Source organism: Chelonoidis abingdonii, chromosome 7, assembly GCF_003597395.2.
Source record: "Chelonoidis abingdonii isolate Lonesome George chromosome 7, CheloAbing_2.0, whole genome shotgun sequence".
NCBI lineage: Eukaryota > Metazoa > Chordata > Testudines > Testudinidae > Chelonoidis > Chelonoidis abingdonii.
This window is the reverse complement of record NC_133775.1, coordinates 74,952,091-74,966,241: the sequence shown is the minus strand read 5'-3', so window position 1 is coordinate 74,966,241 and position 14,151 is coordinate 74,952,091. Positions and strand designations below refer to the sequence as shown.

The 14,151-nt window shown below is 48.2% G+C and overlaps 1 protein-coding gene across 1 annotated transcript in view; it reads left to right on the top strand.

Moving 5' to 3' along the window:
• The first annotated feature begins 3,975 nt into the window (after positions 1-3,975).
• PSD2 (pleckstrin and Sec7 domain containing 2) overlaps positions 3,976-14,151 on the top strand; it is a 156,696-nt gene continuing 146,520 nt past the window's right edge. The window contains exon 1 of the mRNA XM_032801763.1: positions 3,976-4,343. The gene's annotated coding sequence lies outside the window, so the exon portion shown is untranslated. The remainder of the gene's footprint in view (positions 4,344-14,151) is intronic.

Sequence of the window (14,151 nt, the reverse complement as noted above, 5' to 3'; positions counted from 1 at the left end):
CGTCCAGCTGAAGAACTGGCACTGTTGGCTGACAGAGCCTCAGCCCTGCCTCAAAAGACAAGAGATGGAGCTAGCTCTGTTGCACTTTTTGAGCCTGGAGGGAGAAGACAGCACAAGCTGAATTACACTGTGATAATGAGAAACATAAGAACGGCCACACTGGGTCAGACCAATGGTCCATCTAGCCCCGTATCCTGTCTTCTGACAGTGGCCAATGCTGGGGCTTCAGGGGGAATGAACAGAACAAGGCAATTATTGAGTGATCCCCTGTCATCCAGTCCCAGCATCTGGCAGGTAGAGGCTTAGCCATCTTGGCTAAATGCCGTTGACAGACCTATCCTCCACAAACTTATTTAATTCTTTTTTAAACCTAGTTATACTTTTGGCCTTCACAACATCCCCTGGCAAGGAGTTACACAGGTTGACTGTGCATAATGGGTGATACCTTTGCCCAGGTACAAAAGGCACGTAGCATATGGCTCATATACACACCGCTGTGGATGGAATACAGCATTTAAAGCTGATCTTGCTGTCTTCAGTCTTTCTATCTGCTTTGGCTGGGTGCATCCCATGATGATGTGCCCAGCCAAAGCAGGGCCAGGAAGCTGCAACATGATGTCCTAAGACAACAAAGCGACTACACTGTCATGATATGTCTGGTATAAAACCATTCATCGTAGAGATGGTTGGAAAAAACCCTAAACCAGTTTTGTGAAAAAATTCTAAATTTATTTTCATTCTTAGGAATTCAAAATGGAAATGGTTTTTGTTTTTTTTCAAAATATATTGTGATTTCCCAATATTCGCCCCCCCAAAAATTGTATCTTAAACATCATTGAAATGGTTTTCAATAATTTTGCAATTGAAGAATATTGATAACCACTATGATAACCTTTTTGATACAAATTTTTATAGAAAAAATACTTGGCAGAGAGGCAAGGACTCTTGTTGTGAGAAATGAACATTTTCATTTTTATGGTTTTGAAAAAAGGCCATGGGGGGGGATGAAAAACTGTGACCAGCTCAAATGAATATCTGTATTTTTATTAAGAGCAAAGTAAGCTAACTACTAACATATAGTACAGGCAACAAGGTATCAGTGATGGATTAAGAGAAAAGACACCAAAAGATCCTTCCAATGACAGTGCTTGGTCAACAGAAAGTGAAGCTGTCTGGCCCCCGGCTCCTTTCAATCTAGCGGTCAGAATCTTTGTGTGCTTGAGGGTATGTGCACAGCCCCATTGCTGAGTGGATGGTTCCAAGCTCATGCATGTGATGTGAATGTACAACCTATTGGCAGCTGCTGCACCTAAGAAATGATTCCGTCAGAGAGATGATTACCATTCAAATCCTGTTTACTGTTATGTTCACAGATTCCAAACAGAACTGCACCACAACAAACAAACTTTCCAAGACCAAACTGCCTGTGCAGGCAAACAGAATGTGTAAAACTATCTGTAATAGTGATATTTGGTAATGCCAAAAATATTACAGCATGTCCAGAGTACATGAACCTAATAAGTATGGCTCTACCTGCAATTGGAGAGAAGTGTAACTATTGTTAATTATTTACCATAAATTACTAGGACAAATATGCAGCTTTCTACCGTGGGTGGGATGGCATTTCTTCCTGACTCTAGCTGTTGATCAGTTCATTCCCTGAAGCACCAAGACTGATAGCCCTTGTTGTTATGCATCCCAGCTAGCCTATGTATTCTGCTTAGAAATCAGAACCTCACTGTGTCATGCTGCAAAATATCCCTCCATAGGACTGGCTGTACAGCAATTGGATTCTGGTACTTGCTTTCAGACCCTAGCAGTGCAACATACTGATGAATATTGATCATGGCTTCTTAAAGCATCTTACCCTGATAATTGACTGATTACAAATTCATTAACATTGAGCAAAGATGAGCGGGTCTGATGTTCACCATAGTATAACTTGAATCTGAATTTTAGATGAGAAAACCTGGGGGAAGTTAAGAATTCCACACCTGAATTTGTCAGACTAATACTGGTCTTGCCCATTTCCATGATCTTTATTTAATATCATTCTAAAGCCCAGTAATCTTCATTCACACCTGCATTTGTTGGATAACTCATGAGTTTAGCTGCAGGGTGGCTCATTACATGGTTCGTTAGAGATACGAACCCTGGCAAACAACTCTGTCTGTTACACTATAGAGCTACTCCTTGAGGGAAAATATACAACCGTGTTCTGCAATGATGCTGCAGGACACTACCGCTTGTAATGGTCTGACTGCAGTGTCTGAAGGTATTACTGTAGACTACTGCAGTATTTGTAGTAAGGGGCATGAGAGATCTTTCCCAGATGTCCGACTGGTGGATCTTGCCCACACGCTCAGGGTCCAACTGATCACCACATCTGGCATTGGGAAGAAATTTTTCCCTGGGTAAGGTTGGCAGAGACCCCGGGTTTTATTTTGCCTTCCTCTGCAGCATGGGGCACAGGACACTTACTGGTTTAAATTAGTGTAAATGGCGGATTCTCTGTAACTTGAAGTCTTTAAATCATGATTTGAGGACTTCAGTAACTCAGCCAGAGGTTCTGGGTCAATTACAGGAGCGGGTGGGTGAGTTTCTGTGGCCTGCAATGTGCAGATCAGGATAGATGATCATGATGGTCCCTTCTGGCCTTAAAGTCTATGAGATCTAGTGCCAACCCTCAGGCTGCTCACAATATCCTGAATAGCCAAGAGAAGACTTCTGCATGGGCATGCTTCCTGCAGGGCAAGCTTTCCAGTAGGAATCTAGTGAAAGGTTCTTTTATGCCCTGAGGCCTGGCATGAAGGCTACAATGAATCATACAGTCATCATCTACACCAGACATATATCACTGAGTAGGAGAGAAAGAAATCAGGAGCTTTGCCCCCAAGATACAGCCTCTGTCAGTATAGCTGATGGAGAAACTGCTTTGGCTATGAGTAACAGAGCAGGGCTTTGGTCCTCTGTGGACCTCCAGCCAACAGAATGTGCACATACTCATTAAGCTGCATACGAAAGGGTACAGAAGGCGTATTGATACTCACACATGTACCTCATTATTTCCTAGTGGTTGGAAGTGTGATCTAGGGTGTGATTTTGTGTTTCTCACCAGTGCTCATGTTGCTTTCTCTGGTGAAAGTGGTGACCTTCTGCCCTCTGGGCAAACACTGAGCATCCTTACGAATTAACCCCTCATTCTTGTGAGCTTTGCCCTTTTCCCAGTGGAGCCAGCTTTGCCCCAAGATTCGATGAGCTCTTGCCGGAAGCCACCCTGTGTGTCTGGCTAGGGTTGCCACTTTTGCTTGGACATATTCCTGGAGGTTTCATCATATGACATAATCTTCATTTAAATATTAATCTTTAATTTCTGGAGACTCCAGGAAAATCCTGGAGGCTTAGCAACCCTAGAAGAGACTCGAAATGCCATCAAAACAGGAAAGTCCATTTTCCATGAACCCATTAAAACCCAAAGCCTAGGCTTCAGAGGCCTGCTCGCGCTGGTAGGGAGAAATGTTGGAACATGAGTCCCCAAGCCATGAAGGGGGTTTCCTAGAAAAAACTCCCTGGCAAGCCTGGCAGGGGCAAGGCCCTGTCTGGGGGGGCAGCAGCTGGGGATGGAAAGAGCACATCCTAACACCATATGGGAATGGAAAGAGCAAAGCAGGGTGCTGGTGGTATGCAGCCCCTGGAAAGCTCCAGCAGGGGGAGGGACGGGGAGGCAGGTGGCGACAGGGGAGCGGGTAGGCCCCGTGAATGTATTCATCAGCCTTGCAAATTTTACCAAGGTTGTTGTTTGTTTATTTATTTATTTTTTACATTTCTTAAAGACGGCCTGTCTGTTTGGCAGGATTTTGCTAGCTCCAGTTTGAAGGTATTTGATTGGCTGGCCAAGAGCAGATCTGTCCCTCTGGGCTTTGAGAAACCGTTGAATATTCTTAGCAGTTTGCTCACACTCCACTGTAGTGAGTGTCTTCTAGCCGATTGCTTAGCTGCAATCTATTCCTCTAGGTTTATGTAGCAAGGTCTTTCCCTCCACCCTTTCATTGACTGCAATCACTCTCTGCCTCCCCTTTTAGTCATATCTCTCCCCCCTCCCCTTTCTGTCCCCTTTCCCTCCCATCCTTCCTACTCCATCTCTAGCAATCTCTTGACACCTGAAGGAAAGCCTGGGAGGTGTGACCCACTGCGAGGGGGGAAAAAAACCAATAAAAGGAAAGTCTAGGAAGGTGTGGGGGATGGGGCAACTCCTTATGTGTAGCTGCTGATTATTTTGCATGGATTGGTGAGGAGAAAAGAGAGCTGCGTTGGGGGGGAACTAAAAAAGGCTTATTGCTCCGGTAAGTGCAAGGACAATATACACTATTATCATTGTTGATCATTTACTTGATTCATCCCCATGGCATCCTATGTCCTATTTTGCTTGGTTAGGCATGGCATCATCATCATTATTATTATTTATCTAATGTATCAGCTTTGTGCTTCAATACTAGGGATCGAATTGTCTCAGTTGGGGTGTGTGTGTGTGTGTGTGTCTGTCTGTCTGTCCGTCCAGATGCCCATTCTCTGAATCTGCTTTCAGATATCTGCTTCCAACTCTCAGCTGGGTGTCTGGACTGGGAATTTGGGGTGTAGTACTCAGACACATTACTCACCAAAAACAATTGATGAGGATTGTAATTGACTTCCAAATCATCTGCCCATTAAGAGGAACACATTAATTCTTCTGGTTATTTAAATATCTGGACTATTTGAGAATGGAACATGAAAATGGGACTATTTAATTACCTCCCTCATTTATAGCGCAAGTTTTCTTTACCAAGACTCTGACATATTTTGTACTATGTTTTATAACAAAGCTACATTTAAAGATCAGTTCAGCAGTGGTTATAGCATCCAAATTACACGGTTGTCATGGAGATGGTACAGAGAAGCTGAAGTGATAGGACTGCATCTGGACTATGGAAAGCTTTACTGATCAGTGGGATTTTTTTCTTACCTTCTGTCTTTTTGTCTTTGCTAGGTTACAGTTCTTTTAATCTTGAATGAGCTAGGACAGTATTGCAGAATTTAAATGTCTAGCGTCTGGGAAGAATGTGTGTTAGCCCACTCTGCACTATATTATTATCTTAATTGTTCTATTGGCATTTGCCTTGCTGGGGCTTTTTGTATTTTTTTTTTGGGAGGGGGGAAGACACAGGATAGTTTGCTGATCCTCGACTAGGTGTGAAAGTACTTTCTAATGAGGTGCCTATAATGACTGCACTGTAATGGCATATTTCACATCTTTAGGACAAAGGGGAAATACTTTTTGACTTTAGCCATATTTGATTCCCCATCTCAGTTTTGAGAATGCAGAGATATCACCACCTGCCCATTTATACACCAGACGATATGACATTTTTTTGCAACCAGTAAAGGAAATGTGTTGACAATTGAAAAAAAAAATACATAATTTATGAGGAAGAAATTCTCCTGCCCAAGGCTAGCTAGAATGCAAAGAGCATTTCTGTGGGAAAGGCGTGTTGTATGTTACAGATGTGTATTTCTCTAGTGGTTTGGATTAAATCATACTTTTGTGCTCTTCATTATTTTGCGAGTTAGGCCAGTTTTAGTCAATATTTAATCTGATCTCATTGTGTGCTCACACAATAAACGTGTCATTTGGAGCCGGGGTGACTTACATCTACAAAATGCTTTGAGAATGCATGTGGCATTGTCTCTCTAAATACAATTTCACCCCTTTTTTTTGTTCGCTGTAGCCTATTGTGGTGATGTAAATAAAAGTAAAATACATTGGTGGAAACAAGCCCATCAAAATGGCAATGCTTCGGTAATTATAATATCACCAAACATAGAGGAGGATTAATTGCTAGGATAAACAGAGATTTGTGGCTGTTGGGTGATGGGGCATGGTGTTCCAGGCCTACATTCTCGTAGCTGACATTACAGTCTACATTCTCCACATCTGAGTGGATGATATTTTTAGCGAGAAAATGTAGCATATTATCATTAGGCATTTTATAAAAAAAGAATCCCGCATGTGTCTATCAATTTGTACATTACTGGGTACTTCAAAGTGTGCAGCTTAGTTAGGATTTTTGTGAACAAGATTTTTCCTACACAAGTCCGGAGAGAACAAGAGGAAAGTCTGAAAGTGGGAGCCTGAGCCGAGAGAATATGTCTGGGGATCAGCTGAGCCACAAACTAAATGGCTCTCAATTCATCTGTTTTCCCCCCAAAAGTTAAATACAGGTGTAAATGGTGACCTCTTGTATTTGCCCCCGCAGAATCATTTTGAAGTGCAAAGCCCAGGGCCATGAGGTTCTGAAATGACATGGGAGTTCAGTCATGCTGTCTCCATTCTTTGGATACTTTCTTCCCATTTTAAGTCTCTGCCCCAGCGATAACATTATCATCCTCTGGGGAAACTGAGGCACAGATTGGTGAAGTGACTTCCCCAAGGTCACACCACAATTAGTGATATTGCTGGGCAAAGAACCTTGGAGTCCTGTGTGCAAGTTTCCTGCTCTAACAGCTAGGCCATAAACATTGCAGAAGATACTTAACAAGTACTAAAGTGGCCCTGCTGCAAGGTGCAGCCTGTGGAATCATTACTGTGTTAAAAAAACCCATGATATTTTTACTAAGAGTCCCAGTCACTGAGGTAAAGGTGGTGTTTCTCTAGTAAGGTTAACATTTTGGCTGCCAGTGGGAGGAGTGGGGAATAAGTGGGCTTGCCCTAGCCCCTTGGGTAGCCCAAGTACAGATCAGCATTTCCCTGGGGCTCTTTGGGCAGCCCAAGTATGGACCTGCCAGAACTACAGTGCACCTGTGCAAGGTAGCACAGAGGCTGTTACTGAGATGCATTCGCCTGTCCAGGAGCAGCTTAGCTGCAAGTGGGCGGTAAAGGGAACGAAGACTCTGCCCTCCCGTTGCTGGCCACTTGGGAAGTGTAGGCTGTCCCCTTTGAAGGGGCATCTCCTCCCTCCTGCACAAGCGGGGAGCTCCCTGGGGAACAGTGTGGTTTTGTGTCAGCCCTCCTTTAGGCCCTGGCTGCATGTGACAACTTCACCCTGAGCTGCCACTGAAATCTCATTGTACAGAACAAGGAGCTGGCCAGAGTGAGGCATCTGGCCAAAGCCATATTCCCCATCTCCTGTGCAGCAGGAACCCAGATCAGAGAATGTGTCCATTGCACTGGGGCCAGCATTGTGTCAGACTCAAAGACATTGCTGTGGGGAACGAGGCCTGCAGAGTCCTGTCCCCCCAAAGCCCCGGGGCTTTCCTGCCTAATGATCTCTGTCTCACATGAGCACATGCTTCGGAAAGCAGCTCCTTGCTCCTCCTGAGGAGATTTCAGAAGGTCATGGTGCTAGTTCAATACTAGAGGCTGGCTGCACACACACTGTATTCTCTAGAACAATATTATGGGCCTCATGTCATCAGGACCTGCCTGGCTGGACACGAGCAGATTGGGGAGAATGGGCCCAAATCTAGCGCAAAGAGCATCTCCACTCCCCCTGTGCAGGGGCTGGAGGCAGTATGCCCAAGGTGTACAGCCACTACTAGCTTTGCATTGGCACTAGCTTACCTTAAGGGAGCTGGGTGGTTAATTTGTCTGTCCATCCCTCCGTGCACACGCTAGCCAGAAGAGCTGACTGAGCTCCTGCTGCCTCTGTTTTCAGGGTGGGGACACTGACACTGCCAGACACTCATTCGTGTGGGTCAAGGAGAACCCCTCCTGGAGTTCCCACTGCCAGAGGGTCCAGAGTCACCTCCACCACAAAGATACCATCTAGCCCATTAAGCACCATGCAAACAGTAAGTGCCAAACCCTCCCCCATGTGACAGTAACATGTCTGGTGGGCGGGGGGGCTGAATGTGGGCACTTGTGGAGCCAGATTCACACCTGGTGCAAGTGGGTGCAGCTCTGTCAAACTCAGTGAGGTTGGCTGATTTGCACCAGCTGAGGGTGCTGCATAGAGGAGGAAGACTTGGTGGTTAGGGAGATTCAGGTGCAAATCCATGCTCTGCTACAGACTTGCTGTGTGACCTTGGCTAAGTCACTTAGAACCTCAGCTCCACACCTGTACAATGAGGATAACAGCCCAGGACTGCCTCCCTGGGGTGTCGGAAGGAGAAATGCACTACAGATAGTGAGGTGCTTGGACTCCACAGTAATGAGGGCTAGATAAGCACAACAGATAAACAGGATCTGGCCCATGGAATCGATTCCTCATCCGGCTGTTGGGGGAGCCAGGTGTCCCTGAGAATAAGACCATTTTCCATCAGCAGAAAGGATTGCTGAGTGGTTAAAGCACAGGCCTCAGAGTTATGGGCTCAATTCTTGGGTCTGCCACTGACTTCCTGTGTGACTTTGGCCAACTCACTAAGGTCCACAGAGGTGTTCGGCTCCTAACTTCCATGGAAATCAATGAGAGCTGGGACCTCAAATGCTTTTGTGGAGGATCTGGGCTTCAGTCTCTCTGTGTCTCAGTTCCCCAGCTCTAAAATGGAAACAATACTTCCTACCTACCTGTGGTACTTCAGTCACTGAGGTCTGCAGAGCACTCTGCAGTCTTCACGGGCAGGGCGCTGCAGAAAAGCAAAGGACCTTTTGATTCTGCCAACAGTTTAGCTGTGAGTCTGCACAGTGAAGCCACGGGGCTCCCAAGTGCCCCGCATTAACATCCTTCCCAATTGCTGGACCACCAGCTGGCAAGGGAGCCTGTATCACAGTCGGACAGGCCAGGCTGCTTTGCTCCTCTTCCCCTCAATACTTCCTTGCTGGTTTACAGGGCTTGGCTCCTGCCCTATGGATAGCTCACAGTTGGGGGTTTTGTAACATCAGAGGTAACCCAGCCAATCATAGTGGGGTCTGTGTGTATACTGTAGCTGTATTGGTTAAAATGCCTTAAAAATCTTCAGATTTCTTTATTATCCCCCAAAGCCACTGTTCTTGTGGCCATCCATCCTGCGTGTCTCTGCTGCATGCTTATGTGCAGCAGTAGTCACTTATTTAGAAGTCTGTAAGTATTTACGGGGGGGGAAATATTAAATAATGGGCTCTTTAATCTGGTAAAGAAAGATCTAGCACAATCCAGTGGCTGGAAGCTGAAACTAGAGAAGTTCAGACTGGGAATAAGGTATATGTTTTTTAACAGTGAGAGTAAATAAACCATTGGAACAAATTACCAAGGGTCGTGGTAGATTGTCCATCACAGACAATTTTTAAATCAAGGCTGGATGTTTTTCTCAAAGCTCTGCTCTAGGGATTATTCTGGGGCAGGTCTCTGCCCTGTGCTACACAGGTGGTCAGACTAGATGGTCATGATGGTCCTATCTGGCCTTGGAATCTACAAATTTGGGTTCGTGGCCAAATTCCAGGCCTGGGGCTGCACCTCCAGGTATGTCATCTTTACTCCTTCTGCCTGCTCAACCTCCCCTGCCCCACACTCTCCCTGCCAGGGTTTCAGGGGAGTAACATTTGGGGAAGGGATGAAGCTTAAACAAGGGTGTCCAGGCGGTTCCTCCTCTGGGGCAACCCCAGCCATTGGTGCAGGCTGGCGCATTTCAAAGGCAAAGACTTGGCTCTTCAGAGGCATCTTAATAAGTCCAGGTAGAAGCAAGTCTTGACTGGGGAGAGGGGTAGCCATACCAAGGGAGGGGGAAACTCCAGCAGAGCAGGGCAAGTGCTGCTCCCCTCCTGCCAGCCTACCCCTCAATACATTTGTCTCTTCCGAGCACCACCTCATCAATGGCTCCTCTCCTCTCACCCTTCTGTTCCTGGCTTGCCCTTCCTGCCCACCCGTTCCTTGTCCGTACTGTGGGCCTGAAGCTCCATCACATTCAGGCCGTTTGGCTGCTTCAGGAGCACGAAATGTCCTTAAAGTGCATTTAAAGAGCCCCTAGGAAACCACCCCCCCCCCTACGAACTGGGATATGGGCAGTCATGCCTAGTGGTTGGAGCAGGAGTCACAGACCAGGAACAGCACCGAAGGTTAGAGCCTGAGTCCAGGACCAGGAGTCAGAGCCCAGGGTCACAGCTGAAGCCAGAAGCAGGCGAGGGAGAGGGTGGGAGCAGAGTAGAGCTGCAGAGGAACAAGGCCGGCTCAGGAGAGCTTGCAGCTGCAGGCATGTTGTGGCTCAGCTGGGCTCGTAGGCTGCTGGAGAGTGGGCAGGTGCAACCACAAGACCTCATTCCTGACACCTGCTGGGCCCCCCTTGGCTGGTTACAACTAGCTTAAGGGCTTTCTGCTACCCCAGCTCCCAGTGAGTGGCAGACGGGGTGGATAGAGGTTGTTGCTATAGCACACACACTATGGCTATTCTTGGCTTCTCAGAGACGTAGAGGACCATGGGAAGCAGAGCATAAGATAGAGCAGCCCCAAAGGTGCTCTAGCATACAGTGGGGGCCAGGCACTCAAATCCAGGAACTCAAAGCCTCCCCATGGTGGGGATGGAGTAACTGAGACTCAGGCCCTTTGTCTTCTGCCCCTCATCTCTTTCTGCCTCCCTGGGCTTCCGCCTAGTCCTAGTCTGGCCTTGAAGCAGTTCAGGGAGGCAGCCTCCAATTGTTCCAACCCCTCTTCCCCAGAAAGTCTGCTCTTCTCTCTCCCCCCGCTGCCTCTCTCACCACTCTCCTCTTCCCCATGGGTCTCTTCCTTGGAGTCTCCTCCTCTGCTCCAGCAGAGCCAGGGCAGCACAGTCTTCCTCACAGTGAGTCATGGTGCAGATGTCCAATGGCTCCCCCTGCAAAAAGGAGGCCTCTGTACCCCCTGCTCTGCTGGTGACAATCTCCATCTGCCACTGAAAACATTTCAGCAGAACCTGGACAGGCTGGAGCCCTATAGTAACCATGGTTGCAGGCTGCAAGTGGCGTATGGGCTGTATAATGCTCCCTGGTGTGCCCTTCGATAAAGCTGAATGGTACTGCTATGAACTCTAAAAGGGAGCTCTGAGCACATGTGCAATGCAGTGCCATGCGCACTGCTGAGTGACAAGGAGATGCTTACCCCAAATTATTTCCATGTCACGCCGCGCACAAAGTATGATTTGAATAGGACCCTGGCACATATCCGCGTGAGAGTTGACTGCACACACCTTTGCTCCTCCATCCCATAAGGCTGGCTGCTGCTGTCATGTAGCCAGGGGAAAGCTGGGACCACTGCAGGAGATTTCATCAAAGACAGGCTGCAAAGCCAAGGGATGGAGCTCAGGCTACTGAGCAACCTTGCCAGGAGTTCCAAGGGCTGATGAAATGGGGCATAGTAGCAAGGAAGGAGTTCCGGGAACAACCCCCGAAACAGCTGACTGCTTGTAACAGGGCATTAGCAGTACTGCCACCTGTAATGGATATTTTTGGCATGTCTCATGATATTTGAAAATTTTCCTCAAGCCCCAGCTCCTGGAGTCATGGGCTTCTTTGAGAATCTCAATGTCCACTTAAAAGAAAAAAAGGGATTTTCTAGCCCTCATGGTGGCAGACCAAGCCTGTGAAAATGTGACATGAGCGTGCCCTAAAGATTCAGAAGCCGGACCGCAAATAAAATGATCCCCAGATCTATTATTTTGCAACTCTTGTGATTTTTAAGCCATCTCGTAACGTTGGTGGCCCTGTCTCGTGATTGGTGAACGCTTGAGGCTGGCAGCACTCTGTTGGGTTGTAGCGCCCTGTGCAGCGAAGCCACCAGCTCTCCTGGATCACTCTTGCCATCAGGTCAGCTGGGCCCTATTCCTTCCAGCCCAGGAATACAAAAGGTCTAATGCCACTGATTCAGCCTGGCATTGGCGCTAGGCTGTCCCTATGATCAAGATAGAAGCGCTGTATATCTAGGTTTCTGGAATGCCCTGGGCATTCCCCCCAAGCACCCTATGCTCATCCCTCAAAGCTTCTTTGCCAAGACCTCCTGCTGGAGGGCAGGAAACTCGAGCCAGAGACCCCTGCTCCACAGCTCCAGGGAAATTCCCTGGTGAAGGGATGAGCCATGTCCTTGTTTTGTGGTGTCCCTGTGCTGGTATAGCCCACATACAGGGGCACAGGGTAAGCACAAATCAGGCGCTGAGTGTGTCTGTGAAGCAGAGGGAACTAGCAGCAGGGAGGGAAGGGCCCGCAGCCGAACTTGGGAGAACGCTTGAATTCAGGTTTGTGTTTGTCAGCTCAATTAACTATAAAGCCCCTCACTCCCCATCCCCTCAGCAGGGGCTAAGTTTGCACCAACCCCAACCTGTGTGGTTGTTAGGAGCTGGGAGGGAACATGTTTCAGTGTAACGGTTCCTGATGCCATGAGGAGCAGCCACATAAGCCCATGGGGCTCCTCTGATTATCAGCATTGTGGTACTGCCTCTGAACTCAGTCAAGGACCAGCCACTACTGGGGGAATTGTGTGTGTGGCGGGGAGATGAAGCCTAGAGTTGCCACTTTTTATTTGCACAAAAACGAACAACCTGATCCTGCAATGCTCTGAGGCTGCACCCCTATCCCGCCCCTTCTCTGAGGCCCCACCCTAGCTCACTCCAATCCCCACCCTCGCTCACGCATTCATTTTCATCAGGCTAGGGCAGGGGGTTGGGGTGCAGGAAGAGGTGAGGGCTCCGGGGTGGGGCTAGAAATGAAGGGTTCAGAATGCAGGAGGGGGCTCCGGGCTGGGGTGGGGGTTGGAGTGTGCGAGGGGGTAGAGGCTCTGGGCTGGGGGTTCAGGCTCTGGAGTGGGGCTCAAGATGAGGGGTTTAGGGTGTAGGAGTGGGCTACAGGGTGGGGCAGAGGGCTTTGGAGTGCAGGAGAGGGTGCAGGAGAATGTTCTGGGCTCAAGTTTGGGTACAGCCACTGTCTTCTTGGAGACTAGAGACTGAGTGCCATGGATTACGAGGCCCCACTGGCTCCAGTTAACAGAGAAAAGCCCAACTCTCCACTCCATGAGGAAAGGATTTGGAGGGCAGAGCCTCCAGGGCAGTCTGCCCTGCTGCCCCCCCGCACCTATCCCAGGTCATTATGCAGCCTGAAGCCTGCTCTATAATCCACCTGAGGACAGGTTACCCTCTAGCGCCCCCCAAGAGCATGGCAGTATGGAGTGCTTTTTCACCCACCATCCCTTGCCTATCTGTAGACAGCTCTCTGCTCCTACTGCACAGCTCTCCAGGGGATGGGGGGAGGGGGGGCAGGGAGCCCCATTACTTTGTGCATGTTCTGTGAGCCCCACTAGCCAATCCGTGTCCTTCATTCATGGACTGCCCAATGACAGTGCAGGAAGGCAGGGGTGGCCCGGTGGAAGGGATGCTGCTGGTTGGCTGGCCGGGAGGGGATACACAATGCCAGGGATTCAGCTATTTGTATTCTCTGAAACAGTGGAGCTGCAGGAGCAGGCGCTTTGGTTAATTAGATTACGAGACCCCACAGGCTTCTGAGTCATAAAAAAAAAATGAAATGATTTTTGTAATTGAGGATGGGGTTTCTGCCAAGAGATGCTTTAATGAGCTTTTAGGTTTTCTCTCTTAGGTTAGTGTGAGTAGGTATGGACCACTATCGCAGCCACTGTGTGCTGAAGGTTGGTAGGTTGCAGGAGAGGCTATTTACTTCTGCTGTGATCTCTATTCATTGCTTTCACAGTAATGGGAATCCTTTGCCCCTTAGGGCCCTTTTCATCGAAAAGCCTCCATGTGCCTTCCAAATGTTAACACTCCATTCCTCACCATTGCCCCATGAGGTGCCCATCTCCAATGTGCAATGGGGAAATTGAGGAACAAAACAGTTAAAGGACAGATTCTTGCCCCCTCTAAGCTGTTCCATCACATATAGAGGCTGTTAACGCACCACAGCTAGCTTGTAAATTCCCCCAAGTGCAGCACTCTGATGCCCCCCTCCTAATCTCCAGGACAGGGGACAGGCTGAGGGAAGGGGGTAGATGACTAGTACTGTGTGGATTCTGGCCTGCTCCACAGCCCATAGGCTGGCTTTGATGGATCGCCGTAAATTAGAAGAGTCACCTGCTCTTCTGAGTTACATCTCGGGCTATTTTGGAGCAGCCCAGATTCTGAAGGATCAAATGGTCGTGTAAAGCCACTTTCCTCCCTCTCTAGCTTGGTCGGGCTGGAAGCGCTGCATAAAATGCCAGCCTGCCTGTCTTGGTGGAGGACATAGAGTCAGCT